Genomic DNA, 14515 nt, shown 5'->3' on the forward strand with positions numbered 1-14515 from the left:
ATGTACTGAGTTTTAAATATTAGAAGTTTTAAATATTAGAGGAGAAAGGCAAGTGGGAAAAGTATAAAATTCTCTAGGTATCCTTCAGTCTCCACTAAAGGACTTGCTCCTTTGCCTCTTCTATTAGTCTAGCTCAGAGTTTCTCAAACTTCATTGTGCCTATGAATTATTGTACAGGGATTTTTACCCAATTCCACACATTCTGTCTTGTGGATAAAGTAAAAGATCTCAAAGAAATGTCAACTATCTTTATAAACTCTGTCTCTAACAAGTACTTCTGTATGGATATTACACAAGAAAATGTGTGAAACTGAGAGGCAGATTTCAGAGAAACCTTTAACCCTTTTCTGTCTAAATTTCCCACTTGTTAAATAGGGGTCCTGGTCTCTGGTATTTCATCCTGTGCCTTGGGCATAAAGAAGTTTATGTCCAAAGTGCCATTATTATACTCATGGTGACCTCTCCACACATTTCAGGGCTGTCTGGTCTGTGAGATGCCATTAGACATCATTTATGATGGGTTTCAAGTCTGGCTTCTGGTAGAGATGCTTTGGGATGCATAGAAAACTTCCTGAGTGGCTGGTATAACTCTGGGGCTTTGGGTCTTATTTTTTAATAACAAGCAAGTATTATCAGCAACGGGGCAGAGGAGGGTGAGATGCCAATCCTGCCAAACTCCCATGGAGCCCGGGGGCTGTCCTGCCTCCCTGAGAACCGGCTGTCATCTGCTGCTCTCTTGTCACACTGACACGGCCCCCTGGCTGGGCTGATTGGTCGCTGGCAATAACTGATATGGAATACTGATATTCTGGCCGGCAGTTCCTCACACTCCGGAGGCTCCTTTCCACCCCTCTTCTCACTTTCCCGACCCCAGCCTGGCGGCCAGCCTCCCGCCACCACGCCGCCCCTGCCCCCTGGGGGAGGAGAGTCCTGGGCGTGATGCTCTGAAATCCACCGGGCTGCTTTCATTCCGCCTCGCTCTCGGGAGAGTCCTGTTCCCGACTTCTCAGGGTTTTCACAGCACAAACAACTGCATGCGGGCCCGAGGGGAGGCTGAGAAGGACTTGTGTGTGGAGGTTTTATCGTCTTTAATCACTTTGTTGGCCTCATCCCGCGCCTGGAGCTCCACAGTGGATTTCTTTCTGCCTCAGACACCGAGGAAGGATCCCTTCTCTCTCTGTTGACTCTTTCTATTTTTATGGTAAGTGCTTGCATTCATTGAGCAGCTCTGCTGCAGTGAAGTGAACGCTAGCTCGCTCTCTTCCCCGCTAAGCTTAGTGACCTTCTCTCTGCGTTTCTCCTATTTTCCTGGATCCATGTCTGGGGTGATCCAGCTAATGAAAATGCCAGGGGTCATTTGTCTGAATTGTTGGTCTTTCTATTTTTTTCTTATTTTTTCCACAAGCCTGAGCCCCTCGGCTGTGATGAAAACACAAGCACCCTCTCTTTGTCCTTGAAGCGGCAGCGGGGAAAATGTGTCCACGATGGTAAACTGCAGCAGTGTGCAGGAAACCGGTGGAGGGTGACTGACAAATTTGGGCAAGATGAATCCTCCGCGTGCTGAGGTGCACTCTCTGAGAATCCGGAAGGGCCGGGCTGATCTGCCCACCTAGCAAACTATTCCGTCTCTCTGGGTGAAGGCAGTACACGTGTGAGTTATGTCGGAGTCGGCTGTGGGCAGCCGCGCTTTGAGCACCTGCCTCCGGGTCCAGAAGGGCCCTGTATCTTTCTTCCGGGCTTTACAACTTGGGCAGTGCCGTGCGCGGCGGGAGGAACCCTGCGCTGGCGGACGGGAGTAGACTGCATGACCTCATTGCTTCTTTCCCTTTGGAATCTTAGGGTGCCTGTTCTGCAACCCATATTTTACCTCCTTTTCAAGAGGGTGGTGAGGCAGTGATGAGAAGAACAATTTTGAGTTGACAACGTAGTTTCAGTCCTCCTTCTGGGAGATAAAATGCTTTAAGGCTGTTGGAATGTTTAGACTTTCCTAAGAGAAAACAAGCAGGTTTGGGAGGAAGAACATGTATGTTGCAGTGACATCAGGCAGACTGTTTGTTCCAGGACATTTACTCTTAGAATAGTGTTCTAATTTTTCACCTGGTCTGCGGAGGCTCACTGCAGAGAGCACCACAATTTCAAGTCTTACTGGCTGCCTCTTGGAGCCCAAAGGATACAAACCAAGCACAGTTTGGTGTAGTGCTCACCTTGTGGAACCTGTAGCTGAAGAGGAGTCTCTTGTCATAAGGAGATGTTTTTCTTTTCTTTTCTTTTTTTGCAGGGGGTTGGGGGGTAGCAGGTATGTTGGATTATTATGGTCAACACAGCATTCCAAAGAATAAGGCTCACAGTTCTAATTCTGCTTAGTTATTTTCTGATGTTGGACTGGAGATGAGTTATCTTATTTGATGCTGTGTGGGTTTTTCCAGTTGTCCATTTACCTCTGGGGAGGGTTTCCATCATATGTTGTTCAGCCTCAGATTGGTAGGATACTGCACAAAAATATGTGCTTTTTGGGTAATAAATGAGGGGAAGATGTGGGGTGAAATTTCTTGTCTTTCTCTCTGTTGATTGGGAGCTTGGGATGTAAGGTTCCTTAACTGTCTTGCTGGTTCTCACCACTTTTGTTTCCAGTCTGTGGGGATTTTTCTTAAAATAGTGGTGATGACATCAGGCATATGCTTTTATCCTGTTCCCTGGGTCCAAAGGAGATGATTCTTTGAATATATGAAAGCATACATTAAAACAGAACAAGAATTTGTAGCTGTTGACATGGTAGTCCAGTTTCAGGGTGAAATCAGCAAATAGCTTAACAGCAACAACAACAAATTAGGATCTTTGCATACTGTAAGGTCTGAATCATTAAATAATGTTGGAAATACTTTCATCAATGTTTCAATTAGCTGTTTTAATATCCACATTTTCTTACACTCAGTTATGGCTGAGAGAAATACTGTCACTTGAAGGGCTGAGTTCTCTGCTTCCTTTGATTGTAATGTTAGTTGTTTACTTTCATCTTTATTCGTGTTTTCTTATTTGCTTAATTTTTCTTCTCCAGTTGCAAGGTTTTTTACCAGGTGCTTGGCAACTAAAATTGAGGTATTAAGATGGAAAGAGTTAGAGTCAGCTTGAGTGTCATGGAAATAGACTCCGCATTTCACACTGCGGGCCATTACAGATGCATTTAGAAAACTTTGTGTTTTAATTAGTAGCAGCTTTAGCTTTGAGAGAGAATTTGGTAGGCTTCCTTTATTTTGCTGAGCAGAATATTCACCTATGCAATCAGAGTTGTGTGTTGTGTATATATATATGTGTGTATATGTGTGTGTGTGTATATATACACACACATATATAAATGCACTTTTTGTTTACTTGTAATTATTAGGTGTACATATTTTCAATAGTTGCAGCATGCTCATTTAGAGTAGGATAAGAATTTCCAAGATATTGCTTTGCATTCTCTAGCTAGCTTTTTTTTTTTTTTTTTTTGGGTAGGGATTTCCTCATTTCCGACACCCGCCCCCCTCCTCCAGATAACGCCTTTGGGAATTTCTTTGAATGGGAGTGTGCATTCTTCAGCATTTCCTTGTCTCACAGCGTGGTGTCAGGGTAATTCCTTTGCAGGGTCTCTCAAGGCAGCCTAGAAAACTACTGCAGGAAATACTGATAAAAGCTGTGCTGAGCAGGGAAGCCAGTAAGTCTTAGCCTCTTGGTGTGATGACGTCACTGCAACACTTCGTGTGTGTGTGTGTGTGTGTGTGTGTGTGTGTGTGTGTGTGTGTGTGTGTGTGTTTATTTAGCTACTCTGGCTTGCACCCGTTTTGCTTGTAACCCTAGCAAATTCAAGTTATTTGAAATGGGTCTGGAAACATCTAGATGAGTGTAGATGCAGTTACCCATTTTGCATAATTTCTTAATTACATCTATCATTTAAACAGTGCTTTGGTTATTTCTTTTGATGGTGATCGAATCTGACACCTGCAGTTTATACTGTGAATCAGTATTCTCCTTTTTTTTAATCTTTTTTCTACTTTCTCTTTCCCACTTCTGCTTGATTTATGTTTCTATACAGAAACGTGCATATGCTACACATGTAAACTCTGTGGAGATCCTTTGACGATGAATAAAGAGTTGGATAACAGCCTCTCTTTTAGTAACCAAACCAGTGCTCAACTGTAATCATGTAACTGAGAGAAGAAATTTTCCCCATTAATATAAATATAACCTCATGTGTCGGCAGGCATTTTTGTCATTGAAACTATTTTCCATAGTTGATTACCAGGACTAGAAATAGAGTAAGTTTTGCATTTTAATTAATGACATTCTAGATTTGTCTAGGTTGGACTGCTCTCAAATCTTGACATGTTTACTCTTTAAAAGGTCTTCGCATTAAGAGTGGGAGTTTATAAATGATACAAAGTAAAATCATTAGCCTTTCTTTGGGAATTGTTTGAACCATATCATTAAGGATGTTGGCTTAATTTTTCTGTGGCTTTTCCAGCATAAAGTGGTATATTCCCTTTACCATCTCTCCATGAGTCTTTCTTACAGAGTAAAAAGAATGTACAACTCCCACATAAAGCTGCTTGGAGGGAGAACCGTTCTTTAACGGAGATTCAAAACCACTTCTCACACCAGTTGTGGTGATCTACTTTGAAAGGAACTTGCTATTCAATTGGCAACTCAGACAGACTGTATAAATGGGAGAAATTCTTCCTGAGCTGTGTTGAAGACTGTATTTTTGATCTGTGCCTACCTACTGAATTCATTTAGGACTGTAGTCACTAGATCAGCTTTGCAGGGGAAAAAACCATGTCCTTAGAAGCATAATAATCTAGCCAGACTGTCATAAATGTTTATGTTACAAGTTATATCTCTTGGGTGGTAGAAAGAGATGGCAGAATTTTGGAGGAGAACCAAATCACAGCCCCAAAATAATGTAAGACGAAAGGGGAAAATTCCTCCCTATACTTAGCATTTAATTCTCCAGTCAGGCTGTTGGCTCTGGAGTCTGAGGAGTCATGAAATTGTTAAAAACACAGAATGACAGGTTTTATGGCCTGTTCTGTCATAGAAATCTTGACCCTGAATTAGGCATCTGCTGAGTGACCTTTTGGCTTGCCGCCATTCTTATAGGAAGCAGACATATTGTAATACAGCAGGAATTCACTTAACATTTTTCCTGTTGGTCTCCCGTGGGGGACCTCCTGTGAGTGTCAGAGAGGGAATGAGTGTCTGGAGATGATCAGAGACCACGCCAGTCACAGGAGGGTATCTTCAGGACCCTGGGTGCCAGTCTAGCCCCAGCCACTGACTGGCTATGAGACTCAAGCTCCTATCTGCTGCATCGGGTGTGGTGGGTCCCCTAATCTCAGAGGGCTCCCTCAACCACTGAAAATCATGAACTGCTGTTCTACCTCTATTTCTTTTTCACTAGATGGACAGTAATTTCTAAGGCAATTGAGCCAGATTAGACATTCATCGATGGGCAGAGTGTACCTTGCCTTCACCATACAAAGCCCCAGCACTATGACAGTGACATGAGTATCAGAGTTACTCAGAAACATGTGATAATGGTGATCCTTTGTGTGTATATGATGACTACGTGCCAACCCTGGGACATCTTGAAATACCTCTCCTTACCATCAGAAGGGACCTTGAGCATCTAACCTATCCTCTTCTTTCGTAGATAAGGAAGCTCAGGTCCAAGGAAGTTGCCACTTCATCAGGAAAGAGATCTGGTTAGCACCTGGGCAGGACAGTTGAGTGCAATGTGCATGGATTTTCTCAGACCCTAGCTCCACTCCTGGGGTTGGGCCCCTCCCACAATGCACAGCTGACACTTACTGTGTCATTCTTTGCTCACAAGACTGCTTTGTGGCATCGAACTCACTGGTGTCCATTATTTCTGAGTTTATTTCATGCAGATTACGTGGCTGTACCAGTCAGAGTGAGTCACATCAAGCAACTGTTTATGGTAATTTGTTCATGCTTGTGTGGAAATGGATTTTTTTATATTGAAGCTCGGCCTTTCTTATGAACATTTCAAGAATTTTTAAAACACTATGCTTAATTTCCCCCCTGTGGTTCAACTATTGATGTCTGTTTTGTTAAGGGGGTGATGGTTATGGATTGATTCCTTTATCTGTTCATTCACCTAATACTGACTGAGCACCTACTGTGTGTACCCTAATGCCAGCCAGGAGAGAGCCAGTGGTGAAACAGCTGGATACAGCCATCGCTCTGAGCGAGTTCAATCTAGTTACATGTCATGCTGTTCGTTCATCGTCCCTGGATTTTTCAGCCAGTGATCTGCTTACTGTTTCACATGGTTTCTCAAAGATTCCAGTTGCAAAGCAGTTTGCTTGGGCACTTCTTGCCTGTGATTATTCCCCTGAGAGGTTCTTTTCCTAAAAAGGCACCTTTGCTGTCATTGTAACATGTATCTTGTAGTTTTCCAAAACAGTATTTTTCAGCTTTTGATTTTTGTTACCTGACTGAACAAAAGAGATGAATTAGCTAAACTTGTTTGTACTATTGTTGTGATTCCTGAGATGACCGTTCCATTCTTTGGCAAAACTAGCCTGTTCCCTGGGATCCTAAATTCATTAGCACCACGGAACTAATTACAGGTTAAAGACCAACCCTTGGCCTGTATACCAGGCCCATCGTAATGTACAGCTGTTGCTTCCGTGTTTTGCAGCTCCCCTAGAACACTCCAGAAATACCAAGGAGCTCTCCCTTGCCTCAGCACCTTTGCGTGTACTGTTTCCTCTGTCTGGACTGTCTCCTCCCTTCAGACGAACTCTTAAGACAATTTCAGATACCATCTCCCATGGTGGCTTTTTGACACTTAGAACCGTTACTGACCCCTGTGCCCAAAGCTGAGTGAGGTAGACCCCATCTGTCTTTTTACATTCCTCGGTACAAAGATCTCATAGGACTTTATAAACTATATTGTGATTACTTGTCTACTTGGCTCTCTCCCAAACAGGCATTTTGTTCCTTGAGGGCAGGGACCATATTTTCATCTCTGTATCCCAACTCAGGGACTGCTGTATAGCAAATACTCAATAATTCTTGAACAAACAGATCAGGAATCACCATAGAAAACCTATGGTGCTGGTATTGGCAACTATTGCTGAATGTGGAAAACTTAATTTTAAAAACAATGTGACTGTAGAAACTGAACTGAGAAGGAGAAAGAGATTGGCAGCCATCCTGATGTAATCCATTAGAAATTCTATGCTAAACCCCAGAAAATGTCTCTGCCTCGAAGTGAGTTTCAATAAAGTAAACAAGAATTTATTAAGTGTCTTCTATAAGCAAAGCATTGTGTTAGGTCCCCAGACACGAAAGATTTAAAATAAGCAGCAGTGTAGAACTTGTATGTGCAAATGACCTGGGTACAAGGCAGACAGTTAGAGATTCTGGTAGGCTGTAGGCTTGCAGATAAGCTGGGAGTAGGAAGGCATTCCAGGCAGAGGGGTTGGCTTGAGCAAGAGCCTAGAGATGTGATGGTAGGTCAACAATGAGGTGGCTTTGGTGGGGAGGAAGGAGTCGGGTGTGGAGGGAGGGGAGTGGAAAATGCCGGGGAAGATGAGGAACCTTTGGGTAGGGAGATGGGAATGGCATCAGAAGATGTGAGTGGCAGTTTATCATTTCTGAAAGTTTGGAGATAATTAATGGAGTCTAGAAAAAGCCAAATTGAAATTTGTTTGGAATCTCTCTTTGGGTTTAATTAAATCAAATGTCTGTATTCAGCAGGGAAGGAGAGCAGTTGCTTAAGGTAAGACATTGGTTTCTCACCCATGCTTTTCGCCCTTGAGGGTGTAGTTTGACATTCAAAGTCATCACAAGGAAATGAAGCTGGGAAACCAAACCTACATCAGTCAGTTTGGATCTAGAGAGAGTTTGGGGTGGAGGTCACTGAAGGGCTTGTTAATACACTGTCCAGAGTGTAAAGAACCCCTCGGGCCTTCTGGTACTTTACTACTAATAACTTAGGGCTCTTTTCTTTGGCAGTTAGCTTTGTTCTATTTACAAAGAATATGGTCATCTTATGAACCAGTGGATATATGCGTGCATATACTAGTTTCATGTAGGTGAAAAGGCAGTTTAGAAACTCTATCTGTAATAGATTCAGTTCATCTGTAAAGGATGGTTTCTGCTGTGCCTCTTCCTCCATTCTTTTTTCTAAAAGAATCAGGGAACATATGTTTAGGGAGGGGTGAATATGGCTGTTTTGTGCATCTCAGAATTGGATCAGATGACTCTCCACCTTGAAAGTAACCTAAAAAGACTGAGGAGTTGGGAGGAAAATCTCCAGGTATCTTGGCCGGAGCATGAAAGCATATTTTGTTTATGGAGCGAGAGATGGTGAGATAAAGAAACTTCGCTCACTCACTAAGTACTGTTGAGCACTGACTGCTCCCAGCACAATTCTAGGCACTGGAAGAACAGTGAACAAAACAGCCAACGTCTTGGCTTTATGGAGCTGACATTCTGGGAGGATGGGCGGAGGAAATAGATATTTTAGTAAATACAGAGCCTGTCAGATGATGACGAGCAATCTGGAGGAAAAAGAAAGGCTTTTGCTAATATCTTCCCATTTGGGCTTTCTTTCCATTTGTTGAACTGATGTATGATGTTTGAATCATTTTCTTACCTTCTTTCATTGTTTTTAGCCTACTTTTAAAATATTTACTTTCTGACTAGTCTATCATAAATAAATAATAATTTTGAGGGGTTTTCCCCCTAGGTAATTGCAGCTGTTGAAATTATTGGAGTGTGGTGAACAGAAGTTATAATCATGCATTGAGTTCTTGAATTGACTTAAAGGAAAAGTACTGTGGACATCAAAGCTCATGAGTCTTTCTCAGGGATGAAATGGTCAGAATTTAGATGAACAATATGGGATGGGAATGGATCTGTCTCCCCTGAGTCTGAGGGAAGCAGATTGGGGTGTTCTTCTGGGGGACAAAGAGCTTGAGCTTAGGGGGCCTGGCCCTGAGAGGGGACAGAAATGGTGGGCATCACCAGGGAGCACAGCTCATTGGAAGAGGGAGATGGGAGTGAACCAGATCCAATACACAGGAAATTTAGCAAGAAATTTCAGTTTCGGAGGGAGAATAAAGCCACAGAGACATATGTGTGTCAATGAGCAATGCTTACAAAAACAGGTTCTGCCTAATGTAGAACATCTGTGTGAATTGGTGAATAGAAATAATGAGTTGAAGCGAAAAGAATTATTTATGGATTGCCAAAAAATTTCCACTCTATATTCTGTGTGATCTTGGATTTAGTTTCAGTGTTCCATTCTACTCCAAGGAAGCCTTCAGTCCGTGCTTTCTACCTTGCTTCTGAGTTAGGATTTAAGGGGAAGTATCCCCTGGTGGTGGAGAACCTGGGCTCTGGGGCAGACAACCTGGTTCCCATCCTGGCTCTGCCAGTTACTCATCTTTGGACCTTGGGCAGATTACTTAGTCTCTTTCTAGCTTTTTGTCCGCAATTATAAAAATGGGGGTAATTAATATTCCCTAACTTAGAAAGCATCTCTGGTAAATGAGATCTTACGTTGACAGTGCTTAGCCCAGTGGCTACAGTATGGCTACGTTGCCTCACATTGTTAACTCATGATTGTCATTATCTCTCTGGTGTTAGGAGTTTGGAGAAATTCTCACATATATGTATATATTTACCTGCTTAGCAGAAGTTTTCTTTAATAATTATGATCATGCTTCTTCATGTTTGATGAATGATTTTATGCTGGAGCTTTTTGGAGGGATCTCACAGGTTTTGTTAGCAGTCTCTGAGATGCTTATTGTAATTTAAAATTCACTTCGCTTAGAAGTCTGAATCAAAGTGATGTATGAACAGGGAAATTGAAGGACCATGTGTGTGGCCACATGGGTCAATGGGAGGACTTACTAGACACAGTAAGTGACTTTCTGGCAGGAATAGAAGAAGGTGAGGTAGAAGAGAAAAGGAGTGCAAGATGGAGCAAATAGGATTACACTCCTTGGACTCTTGATATTCTAGACAGTTGAGGGATGGTTGCTCCTCAGGTGGCGTGTGGTCTAGACAAGCTGCTGCTGCACTGTAGCTTGCAGTTTTCTGGAGAGAATAACCAAGGAAATGGGATTGGTATAGATGGGGGCAGGGTGATTAGGGAGGGGTGGTTATGTGCCAGTAAGTTTATAGGAAAGATTTCTAAAAGTGGGATGACTGGGTCACAGGCATGTGAATTTAAAATTCTGATAACTCTTAGCAAATTGCAGTTGACCAGCTGCAGTTAGTACTAAAGTGTACCAGTTTACCCCCCCCCCCCCATAAGTGCATGAGAATGCCTGTGTCCTTACTCCTAAATCCACTAGCAAACATTTTAATCTTTGCTAATCTGCTAAGGAAAAAAGTGGCATCTCATAGTTTAATTTGAGCATCTTTTCATGTGATTATTTTGTATCTTCCTCTTCTGTGAACAATCTGTTCATGCCCTTTGCAAGCTCACTTTTAAAATTTGAGTTCTGTCCTTGACTTTTAGAAGCTCTTTATATATTAATTAACATTTCCTATATGATTTCCCCCCAAATAGTTTCCACTCATCTGTCATTTATCATTTGATACTGTCCATGATAGTTTGGGCATAAGAGCTTTATTTTTATGACAACTTTAACTACATATGTTTCCTTTGTAGTTTTTGGATTTTGTATGATTATCAAAAAAAGCCTAACTTACTCTGGGATCATAAAACTAATGTTTGACAATTTCGTTTGGATTTTTATGATTTTATTTTTGTATATGTCTTTTGTTCACACTTGTTTTACTGTAGTAATGAAATAGAAATCCAATTTTATTTTTCCCCACTAACTACCCTGTTCTCTCCAAACACTTCTTGAAGACTGTCTTTCCCTTGACTTCAATGTGGTAATTCTTGAGAATGGCATGAAAGAAGAGCATCACCTGTTAAATCCCCTCTACAGTTAGAGCTGTGTTTGGGGAGTTTGCTCTCTTTTGTTGACTGACAGTTTTTGGCTAACTTCACGCCTGTTAATTTTTTTAGTTTTACATGTTTTAATATCTGGTATGGCTAGTATTCTCTTAATACTCTTTTTTTTTTGCTCCAGGATTTTCCTGTGTCTTCTTATATGCTTATTTTTCTGTATAAACTTTAGTTTTTAAAAAATACCATGTTTTAGGGGAAGGATTAAATTATGTTTATAGATTAATTGAGGAGAATGTTTTTAAAAAATTGAACCAACCTGTCCCCAGAGTGTATATCTCATTTATTCAAATCTTTTGTGACTCTGAGTACTGTTTTAAAGTTCTTCGCATACATCTTGATATTATTTTTCCTTTGAGTAAATTATTCGATACGGTATTATGATAGAGCCTTCCTGGTCACGTATTCCCAGGAGTACTGAGGGATGAAAAGGTAATGGGAGTGTTCATTCAACACCATAGAATGCATAAATTACCTGGGGAGAAATATTTAAAATGTTAATAGTTGTGATTAACTCATCTTTCAATCCCTCCTTTAAAACCTCATATTTTGAATTGTTGATCTATTAAAAACATATTTGTTTTAAATTTGCCATTGAATTTAATGTTCTTCACACTCACAGATTCAGAGGACCAGTTGCCCTGATCCTTTTACAAAGTGTTCTGTAACATGCTTTTATTAACTTACTTACCTGTTAATTAACTCAGGAGGCATTTAATGAGCACTTACTATAGGCCAAGCTTTAGGACTGTGAAAACTAATGATGTGGTCCCTTTCATGAAGGAGTTTTCTGTTCTTTGGGAGACTGAGCTGAAAACAAGTAACTATAATAAAGTATGGTAATGTGCTTGCTTGAGAACATACGTGAGGTGGAATGGAGCATAGAGCAGAGGGCTTAGGTCAGTCCTGGGGCAATCAGAGAAGGCTTCACTGAGGAGATGGCATCTGAACTGAGACCACTTAGATGAGTTGCTGCCAGGTGGACAGAGCAGGGGAGGCTGCTCCAGGCAGAGAAACTAGCAAGTACAAAGACATGGCATAAGTGATCTACAAGTGACTTAGTCTGTGGGGCTAGGGCAGGAGACGAGGCTTAGCTGCTAGGTAGGTACCAGATCTCAAAAGGCTTAATATGACATGCTTAGTAGGTTCTGCTCTATTCTGTAGGCATTGGAGAAAACTTTGAGCAGGGGACAGACAAGGCCAGATTGCAGATTCCATCACTCTGGGAGCCATGTGGAGGACAAGTTAGAAGGGTGTGTGTATAGTCAGGAATACTACTATAAAGATGATCACAGTGGGCCAAGTGAAACTACTTTCTCTTAAACTGGGGCAGTGGCATTAAGAATAAAGAAGGGACCTTATGTAAGATTCACTCGTTTCACAGTCAGTACAGTTGTCTGTGGGCCAGGCTCTGTTCTAGGCTTCAGGGATGGAACTATTAATGAGACAGTTAATCTCCCTGCTTCCAAAGAGATTACATTCAAGTAGGAGACCTACAAAGAAGCTGATAAAGAAAATGATCGTCAGGTAGTGGTAAATGCTGTGAAGCAGAATGATGGAAAGGAGAGTGGTGTGGGGTAGGCTTGTCGGGACTGTCCTCTCAGCAAGGTGATATTTGAGCAGAGACCTGAGGTGGGTGAGTGAGGGAGGGTGTGAGCTGGGGATACCTGGGAACGGGCGTCCAAGCAGAGGAAACAGCCAGTGTCACGGCCCCGAGAAGGGACTGTGCTTGGTTAGATGAAGTAATAGCATGGTGAGGAGACCAGAAGGGCTAGAGCAGTGTGACAGAGAAGGAGGCTGGTAGCCAGAGGTCGTGGCAGGTGTTAGACTTTACTCTGGGTGAGATGGGAAGCCAGGGCAGGGCTTGGAGTACAGGAGTGGCAGCCTTGAAAGGATCTCGCTGCTGCTGCATGCAGAACAGACTGTAGGGAGTCGGGTATAAATAGATCACTTAGGAGACTGGCGCAGAAATCCAGAAGAGAGGTGATGATGGACCAGGGTGGCAGCATTTGAGGTGGTGAAAGGGGGTAGGATTATGGGTCTGTCTCCACACTGGAGCTGAAAAGATGCAGGAAGATGTACCTCGAAAGTAAATGGGCAAGTGTAGATGAGATAACTGTTGCTAAGGAAATATACGATACTAAAGGGAGATGAGGAAAGACTAACCGGGAGGGCACTTTAGCAAGAGCAGTCCATGCAGCCAGTGTGGTAAGTGGGCCACCACGAACTCTCGCAGGTTCACTTTTGTGCACCTATTTACTTGCAAACCACACAGGAACGTGTGAAATGATTCAATAGAGAATTCCCAGAATTGCCTTATTTTTCAAAGAGGCTGCATTAAATAGGGTTAATTGGAAGTATATAAATTGTGTCTACTTTCCTGAGCAATAAATCGATAAAGAGACTACACTTAAATTTAACTTGAAGCAATTTCACAGCCTGAGAATTTTTAGCAAAGAGTAATCAGGGCCCTGATAATAAGAAATCGGCAGCCCATTCGGATTGACCTGGGAGGGAATGAAGTGGGGAGCACAGAAGAGAACCCACAGATCATGAACCTTGGGAGTGCGGGGAAAAAGAATTAAATGTAGTTGAAAATTATAAATTGCCTAACATTTAATTCAAGTGCTTTTTATCTAAAGCGTAGGTACTTTTCTCCACTAGCAAAGGTTATAAAATGTTCCAGTGGGTTGAGTCAGGGCTAATTCCCTTAACTTTGGAATTATCTTTGAGTGATGTAGTGCTGTCCATTCCCAACAGTAAGCATATGTCTATAGATCATGAAGTGTTGTATCAGGAAACTGAAAATACATTCATGAAAGTTGTTGTGGAGCCCAGTCAGGTATCCTTTTTGTCAGACCTTGCCTTTTGAAGGATTTTAGGCTGCTTATAAGAATTTAAATCTCCTCTGCAACATTGAGGATGAAAACCATGCTTGAAACTGCTCCAGTTGCTGTGGACTGGGTAAATTTCCACAACATAAGATGATTTAGAGATCAGAACTGGGCAGGAGTGGAGACTGTTCTCTTGGCCACGCTGATCAAGACACGTAGTTTGACAGGTAATTATTCTTCAATTAACTGTACGTACAGTAAACCATACGGTCCTCATTAAATTGGGTGGGTTCATTCTTTGAATTAACCTGCTACTGTCATAAATCACAAAATTAAAGAACTTTTCAATTGTTTTTATCACCAGAATGCTGGATGAGGAATCCCTTAATGGCAGAAAATAGGAAACCTTCATCCATTACTGAGCATGAGGTGGCATTAACTGACTCTTGTGTTTGTAGCTTTATAAAGTCTGACATAGACTTGCGTCAGTGTTGATGATACGCCATACTTGTGGGCGTATGTGTGCACATACGTGCTGACACGCACACCTACACACACACATATGTAGCTCCTCTCCTGCACAGAATGTAGTTGTCTTTTAGCCTCATGATTCATGCTTATTTTCCTTTTAATTCTTCACATCTAGTTTAGTGTCTGGCACAAGGTAGGAGCTCAAACAATG

At 42.0% G+C, this 14515-nt stretch overlaps 1 protein-coding gene across 2 annotated transcripts in view; it reads left to right on the forward strand.

Moving 5' to 3' along the window:
* Positions 1–705: 705 nt before the first annotated feature.
* ANO4 (anoctamin 4) overlaps positions 706–14515 on the forward strand; it is a 263559-nt gene continuing 249749 nt past the window's right edge. For both annotated transcript variants that reach the window (XM_031462956.2, XM_031462957.2), the window contains exon 1: positions 706–1201. The gene's annotated coding sequence lies outside the window, so the exon portion shown is untranslated. The remainder of the gene's footprint in view (positions 1202–14515) is intronic.

Source organism: Camelus dromedarius, chromosome 11 (genome assembly GCF_036321535.1).
Source record: "Camelus dromedarius isolate mCamDro1 chromosome 11, mCamDro1.pat, whole genome shotgun sequence".
Lineage (NCBI taxonomy): Eukaryota > Metazoa > Chordata > Mammalia > Artiodactyla > Camelidae > Camelus > Camelus dromedarius.